Source organism: Ixodes scapularis, unplaced genomic scaffold, assembly GCF_016920785.2.
Source record: "Ixodes scapularis isolate PalLabHiFi unplaced genomic scaffold, ASM1692078v2 PGA_scaffold8__174_contigs__length_109621045, whole genome shotgun sequence".
NCBI classification, from domain to species: Eukaryota; Metazoa; Arthropoda; class Arachnida; order Ixodida; family Ixodidae; genus Ixodes; species Ixodes scapularis.
The window spans coordinates 73079639-73093370 of NW_024609883.1; the positions used below are offsets into that span (position 1 = coordinate 73079639).

At 47.0% G+C, this 13732-nt stretch overlaps 1 protein-coding gene across 1 annotated transcript in view; it reads left to right on the forward strand.

Moving 5' to 3' along the window:
- Positions 1–907: 907 nt before the first annotated feature.
- LOC8027878 (probable E3 ubiquitin-protein ligase RNF144A) overlaps positions 908–13732 on the forward strand; it is a 35259-nt gene continuing 22434 nt past the window's right edge. Inside the window, exon 1 of the mRNA XM_002409833.5 lies at positions 908–1288. The gene's annotated coding sequence lies outside the window, so the exon portion shown is untranslated. The remainder of the gene's footprint in view (positions 1289–13732) is intronic.

Below are 13732 nucleotides of genomic sequence, written 5' to 3' on the forward strand. Positions count from 1 at the left end.
GAACTTTTTTTTTAATGTTTACTTTCCGACACATCGAGCCTGGGAAAATCACGTACATATCAAAAAGGTATTCATGCCATTAACCACCTACGCGGACTTTACGGGATTGAACAGAAATCCCGCCGTGACTGCGGACGACACACAGGCACACACACACACACACGCACACATACACAACACATTTGTACTTAACAACTAGGAACATCGTGTGATCAGCGAGTTGTTTCGATTATGCAAGCCGTCTTTCTCCAGCGGAAATACCCCCGACAAGAAAACAGCAGGCAACACACCGTATAATGTCAAGATTGGTTTGTGCCGCGTACAATCCAATAATAAAAAGAGAGAAAACAAAATACGAGAAGAGAAAAGAAAGAGTACAAATAACTTGTTTTATCATCCCAGTAAGCTTTATGGTAAGCCGCAATTGACTAGGGGAGAAGGAGAATGATCAAGAAACTGCACCCAGCGCGACGAAGTGACGTCAACACGCGACCTTAGCTACAAAACACCAGAATACTCAGAATCCCACTGAGCTGCCAACAGCAAAAGCTCAAGGGAAGAGAAAAAAAAAAAAGAAAAAAAAGAAGAAGAGTGGTTTGGCTACCGTCCATATTAACCGGTCTACGCCGCCATCTTGGTGTGCACATAAAGCGGACACGGAGAAAAACCTTCACGAGCCGGCTCCAGCCGCCACACACATATCGAGAGAGGCCCTTTCTCGAAGTCTAGCAGCAAGAAAGCAAGCCACTTCAAAAGCACGCGCGCGACGCACGATGAACGTGCAATGTCCTCCACCCAGTGACGTCAGGTCACGTGGACCCGCCGCGTCGTCGCCCGTGACGTCACGAGCCTCTCCGGAGCATAAATAGCGGAGGAGGGTTGTCCGTGCTCTCTCGTATGTCGGTGTTCTGGCTTCGGCTGCTCTTGCTCCAGTTTAGTCAGCCGCGCGGTCTGCGGCGGCCGTGCGTTGTCGGTGTTCTTCGTGTGGTGCGGTGTTGTGTGCTCCTCCCGACAGGAGAGCTCTCTTTCACGTGAACACCTCGTGTGTGTTTTTTTGCTCCAGCCTCCGCAGGTTTCGGCGGGGTTGTGATTGCGCTGCTTGCTGCGAAAGACTGCTAAAAAAAGGAAACCGCCGCGATCGGCAAGAACAAGATCTTTGCGCATGCCGTGACAGCGAGATTTTTCGTCGTCTGCTTCGAGCAAACGTGAAGAAACAAGCCGGATCCGTCTGGTTTCTGCGATCGTCTGCTACGGGTCTTCCGAGCTTTCCGGGTTGTTTCTCGGTTAGGTGAGTTTCCTATCCGACGCTTGATTTCTGGTTCTTCGTGCTCTATATACGGCGTAACGCTTCCGCACACGGTCTCTGCACCGTTTGAACGCGTCTTCGTGACGGACCAACAACGGACTCGGGCGAAATCGTTTATCCGTGTTTACGGCGTACCTAGAAACCGCCCCACGCAGCTGTCTGCTCCGGCCGAGGTTTTTGAGAAACCGGGGCCCGAGCCCTTGGCGCGCTAGCCCTAACCCAAAGAAAGGAGGAACCATTTTGAGCTGGCGCCTTGCGCGAGTTTCGTGTGAAACTTTAGTGAACGCAACGCTCGCGACGTTTATCTCTCATCTTTAGGAGAATCGGAATGTTCGTTAAACAGCACGGCATATCTATCGCTCCCAGCTAGCTGCTGTAAGCATCGCGACCTGTCATTACCGTGTCTGTCATGCTCGTATGTTTGCGACCCAGCGTTTCCCACTCGCTGTCGGTCAAGATGTACCGTTTTATTTTTTATTGGAATCTAGGTAACTCTCGTATAAAAGTGAAGCAGTGGATCAGGCAATAGGGAGTCGTACAAGTGTATAAAAAGAAGCGAGGGAGCAAAGTCGCACCCTCACCCCCTCGCCACTAATTCGCGCGACCTTGTACGAGTTGGGAGAGTATTGATTTTTTCGGCGTGGGCCACGGCCCCACACATACACTTTTTGATGGCTAGCGGCGGAACAGCGAACGTATGCGGCAAATTGTTGTCTGATTTTCGCGTTCGCGAAGACGCTTCTCCAATGAACGCGACCGACAAAAACAAAAACATTGAAACAAAGAAACTCTAGTTATTTTCTTTTGCCGTGTGAGGTATAGGCTTGCTGAGAGAATACGACAGTAGTTTTCTTTGTTGCTGCGTGTATGACCAGTGACATACTGTTTTTTTGTTTGTTTTTTTAAAAAGGGGGGGGGGGATGAAAACGGGACAAAGCGAATGTGCTTCTTTAATGTTGTTTTTTGGACAGAACGAGCGAGGAAAACAGAAATGTGTTTCTGTAAATTTACGTTTGCAAAACTCAAATAAAAAAAAAAAATCCTGCTTTCTTATTTATCTTTGAAAGAACGCGCGTCTACAGCACGAGCAATTAGTTTCAGTTTATCTTTTTCCCCTGCTGGTTGGCCGCGCATAATCGGAGCGATTGTAGGCTCATGGCGACAGCCAATAAGGCCTCGGTGTTACACGATAATAGCAGTAAAGCGAGCAGCTCCTCACCGGGCGATATTCCGGACCTCTTTAGCTGTCAGAAAATGAATCGACTGACTCGGTCAAATAATGAAATGACCCAAGATTATCTATCGTTCAGTTGAAGCATATATTTGTGACACTTGTGCACACATAACTAGGCGAGAGAAAAAAAAAAAGTTTGCGTTAGTAATCTGTCTGTCCATCAAACGAAGGTTTGGCCAGTTTCAAGCGTACCCAATGATATCACAGGACGCATCATCTAAGCTGGGAATGCTGCACAATCGCTCCGTAAAATCACAAAGGAAGGGTCACGTTATTTGGTTTAATAGCGTATTCATTGCACGCAGAAACAGCTGTCGCATGTAAGGCAGACAGAAACAACAAAAAACACAAAATGCCGTGCTCGGCGTCGACTATTTCGATCTGCGCTGTCAAGGTTACCCCAGCTTCCGTAGTGCTCGAACGCTGTTTTAGAGATACTTTTCGCTAGCGCGTGGGAATGCAAGAGAAAGCTTCACGTGGATCTCGCAGTAGTGCGGTGCTGTAACACTGTGAAAACTACCTAGCCAAATAAAAAAAGTTGCAGGTTACAGAAGATGTTGACAATATGAAAGGCCCTCGTTTATTTAGCATAGCTCAAATTCTCCCATTTATGTTGTATTTCGTGAGGTAATTACAATATGTAATGACTATGGCTGGATTCGAATTGTTTTGAACACACAAATACAAAACATAGCCACTGGAAAAAGAAAAAAAAAAACCCCGATTTGTTGCCGGCTTGAAGAAACGAAATCGTGATTCATTTCAAGCTAAGAGGACAAATTAGCCTCCAAGGTAGCCGCAGCACGCCACCGCTCATAACCGGTACGCGATATAGATTGTTATCAACACATTCCCGGCGGTAGATATGTGGACTGCTAATTTAGTCAGTGACGACTCGGTATAACTCATCGCGGCGAATATGTCATGTTACAACTTCGGTGTTGGGTTGTTTCAATTCCGATCCCTTTTCTCCTTTCTTCTAGGTTTTTCTTCTTTTTTTTTTTTTTCTTTTTCTATCTTATTTTTGCTGGGTTTATTTTCCAAATGGGCTTCAAGCAGTGATCGTAAGCAAAGACAAGCACCGGTGTATAAATGCTGTACACACCCCAGAAGAAAAACAGAAAAAGTCTTGACTGTTTTTTTTTTATATACTAATTGCCGTTCGCACCGCTTCTGGGAGTGAGTTATTTCATTCTGACGAGGCCACGGCTCTCAGGGTTCCCCCTGCGGAGTTGCCGTCTTAAAAAACGTCATTCAACCCCCCCCCCCCCCCCCTTTTTTTTTTCTTGCGTTGCCATTTTGTATTGTTTCGACTTTGTTGCTGTAATGTAGCCGCTCCAGTTTTCCGCGGTAATTTGAGGCGCGCTTTAGGCTAGCTATAGTGGTATCACCGTCGTTAGACATATGTGCCTAATTATTTTGTCAGCGTTTTGCCTCGCTCTGTTGTACAGCTACTCAACTCTCTCTCCTCTCTCTCTCTCTCTGACGTCACGCCGGCACCGCGAGGGGGAGCCGCTGTCTGCACCGCGCATGTGCAAACGCTTCATTTAACGCGAATCATGGTGTGGGGGAAAAAAATGCAGGGTGGAAAATAAAAACCGAGATGATTTAAATCGGTCCGGTCTAACCATGACGATTTTCATCAAACCTTTCCCGCAAAAATAATAATACAAAACATATTTCATTATTTACCGTTCGTGTATCATTTGACGCTTACAATGTGCGTTTGTGTTGTATTTTCGTCAGTGACGTAACGCCCTATTACGAAAACGCGAAATGAAGAAACAAACAATAGAAGAAAAATGTTTTATTGCTCAAAATTCAGAAGGTAAGAAAAGAAAAAAAAAAAAGGCAAATAACGCTTTCACATGAACTAAAGTAAATATCAAGCTGTTTCTGTTCTACTACGGCGGGGTTTACTCAATAAGTTGCTGTTAATCAATCTGCACTTTAAATGTACAGTAATTATTTGTTTTTCGTATTGTTTTTTTTAGCAGCGATGTGGACTAGTTGGTTCGCGATGACAACTGGGCAAACAGCGCGCAAAAAAGGGAAAACAGGGACAAAGTAAAACAAGTGCGCACACGGGACAAGCGCTTGGCCCGTGTGTCCCGTGTGCACTTCTTTTGTGTTGTCCCCGTTTCTCGCGCGCGGTGTGCCCGGTTGCTTTTAGTGACTGGACGGATCGATAAATAAATCTGTCACGTTTGAAAATACATCCAGGGATTAAAGAAAAAAAAAAAAACACTATTTTATAGCCAGTGATTTAAATCAATATAATCTTATAAAAATCAAGTACATATATAATTTTAAAGCTCTCAGTCACTATAAGTATTATTATTATTTTAAGCGTAACCTCGAGTTTATTACACGCGTTACGGCAAATTTGGGTCGTTTCTTTTTTTCTTTTTTTACCCCGAAATGGTAGTGATTTTTGTTTATTACGCCGAAAAATAGAAGGCACTAAATATGGTCACTTGACAGGATGTGAGGTAGGCAGGGCGTTTCTGTTTTGACGTCCGGCCTCCCCTCCATGCACGCGCTCGTTCTTTGCCTTCCGCCATGCTATCCAAGTTACAAAACTCGCCCCGGAGGCGAAGCAACCAAAAGATCATCCTGTCGCTCCGTCGGTGGTGATTCTGCGACGTTCGCTCCGGAACCCAGGGATCCGGGGTTCAATCCCCCACCACCCCGACCTCCGTTCTGAATAAGCACAGGTCGTACCGGCGTGCGGTCGCGTGTATGATCACTGCCACGCGTTGCGCGTTTCAAGACCCTGTCACCCTGCAGGCTAACGGTCGTCCATATATATATATATATATATAAGTCAGAGATCCGTACTTGCGGAGTTGCTACGCTATTAGTTTATTGCATGTATTTCGACAGTTTCGCCGAGAGGCTCGGCTTCGTCAGGAGATGTATGCCATCTCCTGACGAAGCCGAGCCTCTCGGCGAAACTGTCGAAATACATGCAATAAACTAATAGCGTAGCAACTCCGCAAGTACGGATCTCTGACTTATTACATTTTCCCGGTCCATTGTTCTCAAGCTACTCTACTGCCTCACCTATATATATATATATATATATACTGCACTGGCTAAATTTCTCGCCCGAGACAGCAGTCGCCCTTTTTTTTTTTTTTTTTTTGGGGGGGGGGGGGGGGGGGGTGACTAAAACGCTTCGCTGTCTGAACATACCCACAACACAATTACGTTGTTCGTCGTGTCTGGAAAATATAGGTTCGGTTCGATAAAGATGGGGGAGATTCGTGTATAGCGAAAACACACACACACACCTACCTTGACACAAATTACCGCTCAAAGGTGACCTCAGTATACTCTCGAAGAGCTACAGCAAAACGTGCAAGTGCCACTGGGCGACGCCGAGTGGACGACGAGCGTGTGTGTCATTAGACTCATTTCTAACGTCCTGACTGGCCTTGAAAGCGAGCTGCGTCTTTTTTTTATTATTTTTTGTTACGTTGTCTGGTGATAGTTTTAAGAGCTGTAACCTATGCAATATCGTTTTTTTTAACAACAGTGGCCTAGAGCACATACCGTTTCAAAAGGCACTGCTTGATATTTCTATACCTAGAAACAAATCTAAAGACATCGTGGAACTCGGAGTCAACTCTACAGTTTGTATACTTTGTCGAGGGTAGCCTAGACTCCGCAGTGCTCTTCCGGCGCTGTGGAAACTACGCTATTGTTTTGACAGAGTAGCACAAAGTAGTTGACGCCGAGCATCGGCCGGCGACTCTAGCGAAATCGACGGTACCTTATCTAGCGGCTAGAAGAGAAAGCTCTGGCTGCAGGTTCGCTCGCCAGCCTTTTTGAGTGAATCAGATACTCACAGCCGTGAATGTGGGTTCGAAAACACGCGGTGACAATATCCAATACATCCTAATACAAGTCACGTGATGGAGGCACTTTATGCCGACCTTTTTTTGTTCTTTATTTTTGTGATTGCGGCGTTTCGCTATTTTTACTATGAGATAAACTATCTATTGCCTTCTTTATACAGAATAGAAAATATATGTTATCACATATGTACGCCACGCACGATGAGTTATAAGTATAAAATAGCTACGTGGGGAAAAAAGAAAAGTTCGGTAGCTGCCAGCTCCAGAATCCATAAAAACGAAAATGGCAACATCGATCAAGTGCTTCATAACATAGGTTCGCAATCAGTTTAATTTAGTCTAGCAGATAAGCGTTTCGGATGAAATTGTTTAATGACAATTAAAGTCTGAGGGTGATGTACTGGCTAGTTATACAATGAGTATTTTGATTTTTTTACGAAAATGAAACTTAGCAGCCCCTGCACCACTCTTTTTTTTTGAAGATTATTATTACCAAGAAAGGCGTTTTTTTTTTTTTTTTTGCTTTTTTGTAACACAAGAAAGACAAGTACCAACGAATCCAGTGACTATAGGTGCACACACGCTAATAAAGTTCATCAAACTACGAAATCCCTCCTCTGGCTGTCAATGTACCCCAAGTTCAAATGAAAGCATTGCAACGCCAAGAAACGCCTCGACTTACGAACCATCTTTTCTTTTACGCCCACTTCAAATCGCTTCGCATTTGCCAACCGACGCGCCACACCGTGCGACCGCAGACGCGCCCGCAAACGCGTCGTGTTTAGAAAGCACGAGTGGATATCACATGCCCTGCCGAAGGACGTCAATGTGTGTAAGTGTCACGAGCGCATGACACGCTTGAAGAGCTGTGCCGCGGATAAGGCGCCCGATAACCGATCCAGGTCCGCGGCCAAACCGTTTTTGTGTTCGTCAGAACTCTTTTTCTTTTTTTTCTTCCCGGACCGATTTGGATTGTCCCGTCCCTTTCTGGGAATGCTCCGATATCTCCTGTCAACACAAAGAAGAGGGGACTGTTGGGTTCACGTGACGACGCAGTACCGAAATGTTTACCTGAACCTTACGTAAGCATCGACACGAGGAATATATATATTTTTTTCTTGCCTCGAGTGGAGTTTGCGGATGTCTGGCGGCGGTATCGGCGACGACATACACACACACCCTCGCGAAGCATCCGTCCTTGCGTTCGATGTAAATGTGTACACACGTGGTACGTATACACCTCGACGTCCTCGAAAGCCACACTCGACCACGAGCACCACTTCATATCCGGCTCAGATTGTCGATGTGCGACGTACTACGGGACGAGCATGGATGATGATGTGAAGGGGATACTTCTCGCTTCACAAGTTTGCTGTACACTTTTAAGAAATTTAGTTCGTCCCATACCCATACATAAGGACCTAAGAAAACTGTTCTCCTGAGCCTCGTTACTAAATTGTTTTTTCCTTCTTGTAAACAGCACAGTGAACGTACTCTTTGAGATACATATACAAGTACCACGCACTGTTTACAAGCAAGAAACGCGCTGCGTTTCAAAGTTGTCCGTAACTACAGTACGTTCAGACTCGTCGCCGAAATGATATTTCTATCCTAGAGACGCAACTATAGGAGTTTTTGTAGGTAGAGGACGTGAAATACAATCGCAATATTCCGAAACCTATGGGAAGTCAGCAGCTTCTGGTCGTCTGCTAGAACACACCAGCGGGCGACTATCGTCTGCTTACGATCTAACTTCCGGTTGGCCTGCTGCACAATTTCCGGAACACTTTTTTTTCTGTCATTCCTGGCCGTGATAAAGAAGTAGGTCTCCCTGTACATGTGTACCGAGTAAGTTCTTTTCGGAAGTGAACATATGACTGCTGAGTGTTTAATCACGATGTTTACTTCGAAAGAAGCGCCTGATGTCGCGACATTCTCACGTAAAATGTTTTTAAACCGAAAGCAAGCCCCGGCAGAATCCGCTTAGATTCATTTCCCGTCGTCCGCTCGATCGCGGTAGCGGGCAACGTCAACGGCGTGTCGTCGTCTGCAGTCGATCTTGGTCTGCTACCGCAGCACGCGGCGCTAGCAGACGGCATGCAGGCGAGCTCTGGAGAGTGAGGAAACCGAAGGGCAGGACAACACGAATCTCCATCGAGTTTGGATATGGAGATTCGTGCTGTCCTGTCCAGTCCCTGTTTCTCTCCTCTCCAAGGTTAACAATGCCAATAAACGGCGTGTCGTCTGCTTGTTCGCGGTAGCTGCGGTGGTAGCAGACGGCGCGTCGTCCGCAACCGCAGCTCGCGGTAGCAGATGGCGTGTCGTCTGCAATCGGTCTCCATCTTCCGGTTCGTCTGCTACTTCGGGGACGCGTGCGAACGCCGCGAACTCGCCGCCGCACTGTTTCTCCTCGGATCGCACGAGAGGAGAATCCCGTCTTTTTGTTTGTTTTTTCTTTTTATGTTTCGTGCCGCTTTACCGCTTTCTCGCGTCCCGACAAAGGTCGTTTTCCTTCTCCTCGGGGCGGCCGCGTGACCTCCAAGCTGCCAAACTCGCACTCGACAACAATAAACCAAAAACACACGCGCAGAAAAAGAGAGACGCTTGCCTTCTTTCAGCAGAGGAACCAGTTTGCGTTGTTATAAACTTGTTATCGTTTCTGTCTTTCGTTTTTGTTTAGTTTTCTCTCTCTGTCTCTTTCTCGCTCCCTTTCAGCTATCCCAATTTATTTCTTTTTTCGATCGAGTTCTCTTCTTCAACGTTAGCACAACTTCCGGGGAAGAGACGATGGATCCTCGTCGGATATTTATACCGGAAGAATGTTTTATTCATCGGGCTTTTTGTTTGTGTGTGCGTGCCTCCACGAGAGACGAAGTGCGAGTTGTTTGAAGACGCTATGGTATGCAAAGAACCGTCCGTCCTTCGCCGAAAAAGGCCGTCGCGAAGAAAACTCGTCGTCTCATCTACACAATAAAAACTGCATCAGCGGCAACAACACTATAGTTGCCATTGTTTAGTTGTTTTAATTTTTTTCTTGGGATTTACAATTTTGGTAGTACAACCAGATTCAACTTCTCAGGCAGCTTGGCTTGAAATGCGAGATAAATTCGCGCATCGACAGCCCAACACTGGGATGATCACTCGCCATCTTTGATTTTTGTGAGTGACGTTATCTATGCAGATCCAAATTCAACGAACCTGCTACTGTTGTCTTTTTACTCTATTTTGTCACGAAAATATAATGAACAGATGCCCACAACCTATAACTTCCGAGTGACGACCCCTGAGCCCACCTTGGTGCATAAAAATAATAAAAATTGTTCGAAGCTTTAGCTGAAGCCACAGGAAACACTTTTCCGTCCTTTAGAAAAACAGACCGCGACAGAGGGCAACACGACATCGCTCGAGCTTCCTGAATCGTGTCTCTGAAATTCAGGAAGTCGGTTTCTCGAATCTGCGACCGCTCTGCACTTTAGGCACCAAAATGGCGGCGGCCACGAGGAAATCGCGGGAAGGGAGTTACATAACTTTAAAATAGAGCGAAAAGTGGACATTTCCTGGTATGCAGTATTGTGGTTTGCTAAAAGCGCACCCCTCTTTCTAAGTACGTTTCTTTTGTTTTTCCCTGCCCCCCCCCCCCCCTTTTTTTTTTCCCGAAAAACAAACAAACAAACAGGTTTTGGGTTTGTTGGTAGACGAAAATTGATGTCTGTTGTCTTTCTGGCACGACATTTCTTGTTTCATTTCATTTTTTTTTTTTTTCCCTGACATATTGGGTTTTTGGGTACTTTTCTTGACGCCGTGTGTCCATGGGTAGGTGGTGCACGCCGCCATCTTTTATCCTTTGTCAGTTAGGAAGCAGGCGTGTGAACGAGCCGTCGGTACGAGGAAAAAGACCCAAGCTGAGGTCGCCCATGAGAAACGGGAAGGGAGCGAAGCCGATCTCTGTCCTGGCGCAATTTGATCGGAGACCTGTCCCCGGTGGTCTTGAAACGCAAAGGGAGAGGGGGGGGAGGCGAGAGCGCGGTCCCGTTTAGCGGTTTCCTTGAGGCGGCATCATCGGCAGCCAGCACTTGGTCGTTGGGCCAGTTCAAGGTCCTGTGCACTGCGGGGAGAGAAAAAAACGCCGGCGTCTGCCTGCGGGCACTGACCGAAAATGGCGCCGCTCTCCGCGCGTAGCAAACGACGCCCCCCCCCCCCCCCCCCCCCCCCCCCCCCCCCCCCTGGTGGGCGCCACTTTTCGTGCGGTGATGACTACAGGTTGTTCTTGCGCTTGACAGATTGTCCCATTGGTGGGCGCCATTTTTACCGCTGCACCTAGGGTTGTCTTTACCGGCGTTACGGTGTACTAGAGGTGTGGTGCATGGACTGCCACACTGGAGAGCGACCTGTAGCAGAACAGGCGCCTGCCACATACACCGCAGCTGTTGGAACGCCGCCAGGATCGCGACTGGCGACAGCACGGCACTTCTATGACGTCATTAGGTGGAAATCGAGGCACCACTTTTTTGGACGCAGTAAACACACCGGTCGAAGACGCGTTCCAGGCACCATACTACCGGCGTCCGCCCGCGGGCAATAACCAATAATGGCGCCGCTCCGCGCGTAGCAGACGACGCCGCTTGGTGGGCGCCATTTTTCGTGCGGTAAGGACGGGTCGTTCTTGCCCTGACGGCGTCTCCAAATTCCCCGACTTTTTGTTAACTCCGGTTTGTCCTAACGAAATCGACTCACGAATACACGTTTTGGGGGTGACTGATAAAGAAAAAAGAAAAAAAAAAAAAGAGGGAGAACTTAATTTGTTTAATTTTTTTTTTTTTAAGTATGAGACTGGTCGGCCGGTTTTTCAGCTTGTCCCGTCTCAGCGCGAGCTTCCCACCTTCGATAATGCTTCGCGGGAGCTTCGAGCGTGCACGCGCTGTCGAAACACGGCGGAAAACAATGAGCCACCGCCATTTTCAGGCAGCACATGCCTGTTGCCTTCCGCCGTGCTTTAGCATGCGACTGCACGCTCGAAGCTCACGTCGTCGAAGACAGAATGTTCCTGCTGGAGGTGGGGCAACTCAGGGCCTTCCTGCCTTCCTTGTCCTGTCCGTGACCTGTACACCGTTCCGATGACTCCGATAACTATACCACGGTGCTTCGCCGCTACTTTTGCTCGTGCATCGTATCATTAGCGTGTATCGTTATCGGAGCGCAAAACCGATCTACTAAACCCCCCTAATAATGATGCCAATGGTGAGCCGTTCTGAATGGTGACGTGACCTCGTGCGAGTCGAAAGAGTACCAAACACAGAAAAAGTCCTCCGCGTTGTCCATCAGCGAACTTAGAAACTGCACTGAGATGGACGTGGAACGCCTCCTTTGACCTGGGACCGCTTCTATCTATAAACGTGTATCTAATCATAGCCTCCCCTCCTCTATACTGACAAAGCCTGGCAGATCGCAGCAAGAAGCGGCCACCGAAATTGAAAAAAGCAGAGCTGCAGACAACAAATCAGAGGAGAGCCACGTGACTGGCGCCCCGCTGCGGCGAGACGCCGAAACACACTTCTCCCGAGCGAACAAGTGTGTTTCGGGTCCTCTCCGCTGCAAAATCTGTGCGCTGACGTCCAGGGTCTGGGTTCCCGAGAAATGCTCGGTGCTACCAGATCCTCGCGCTTCAAATCTGCGGTTGGGCACTTTATGGCCCCGTCGTCGAACTGGCAGGCTTTGTGAGGAGGCTCTGACCTAATAGATCAGTGAGTTGAGAGGGTTCTAATAAGATCAGTGTTGAAGTGGAGCCTCTTCGTCGAAATTTCCGGACGCGTGTTGCCTTCTGTTTGCACAAAACATTAAATTACCATTTAATCGTGGTGTCTTTTTTAATATTTTATTTGACGACGTATTTAAAGTACGGGCGTAGAGGAGAAATCCTTCGCCGCGGTAGCTTCGTCGGTGTCGACACGCTTCGTTGAGGTAGCACGTCCGTCTGCAAATCGACGCTATCCCCCTCCTCCCCCCCCCCCCCGTGCCCCCTCTTCCCCCCTTTTTTTTATTATATTATTATAATACTTTTTTTTTTCTCATCGTGCTGGGCACACGACAATAGGCGGACGTAGCCCTGGCAACACGGATGTTACGAAACTAGACACAAAAAAAGGATGTGCGGAAGGTTTTGTTTCATTAGTCTTTGTGTGCGTTTTTCTGTTTCTTTAATATTTTCTTTTTTCTTTCGCAAGCACGGGACGAGACCAGACTATCAATACCAGAATCGCAATATACAAAAACATGCAAAAGAAAAAGAAATGGCGGTACGTTGAGCGGTTTTTAGTCCTGCTGTCTCATGACCCTTTTTTTCGTTTTTGCTTGTTCGTGCTGTGTGTATCCGTGCGCGACCGTTTTTTTTTTTTTTTTTTTTTTTTTGTGTATCGCTTGCAGTCATACAGCAGATGCGTTTATAAGACTGCGCGACACTGTTAGCGCAAACACAACTTCGGCGTTTTTTTTTTTTTTTTTTTTTTTTCTTACCTTTTGTTAAATTGCCGAAGCATCAAGGGGAATGCAGGGATTGGTGTTCCACGCACCGCACGTGCTGGCCTCGGCAATAGTAATTTTTCTAAAGCAAATGCCTAAAACAAATTGCATCTGGCACGCGCGTTCGTCAACGCTTTAGTTGGGTTATTTACTTAGAATGTTTTATACGGGGAAGGCGTGCGCGTGTGGCGCGTGGAACACCAATTCCTGCATTCTTCTTGATGCTTTCCACCACTGTGGTATAAGTACAGTCTTTGAGCACACCGAGAAAATACCAGAGAAATCCGGCGGGTTCCAGCCAGCAGTGACGTAAAAGAAAGAAAGAAAAAAAAAAGTGTGATTACTGTCCTGCAGAACACGGAGACCAGCCAATCACGGCGAACGATAAAAGGATATCGACGAATGGCGAAGCTCGGAATGAGTTTCGTCATGCCCAATGTCCTTCTCGCATCGCTTCTTCTTCTTCTTTTTTTTTTTTTACGTTGTTTGTTAGTCGTTTTCTCTTGCTCTTCCAATTCGCTCCGTCTTCTGCACGCGAGTGAGTGAATAGTAATATAATAATAATTTTGTAATTTCCTTTTTTTTTTTTTTTTTTTAAAGGGGGGTTGGGGGGGGGGGGGGGGCGACTTTGCTTGGTTCTTGCGCGTGCGCAATAGTCACATTTCTTTATTTTTTTTAATTTTTAAAAGAATGTCGTTTCTATTGTTTCTATGACGTGTCACACGCTCGGGTGTTAACGCCGTTGATTACGACGATAATTATACTTGGCTGGCGCCCGCAAACTTGTACGCGACAAGAGCGCCAGCAATCAAC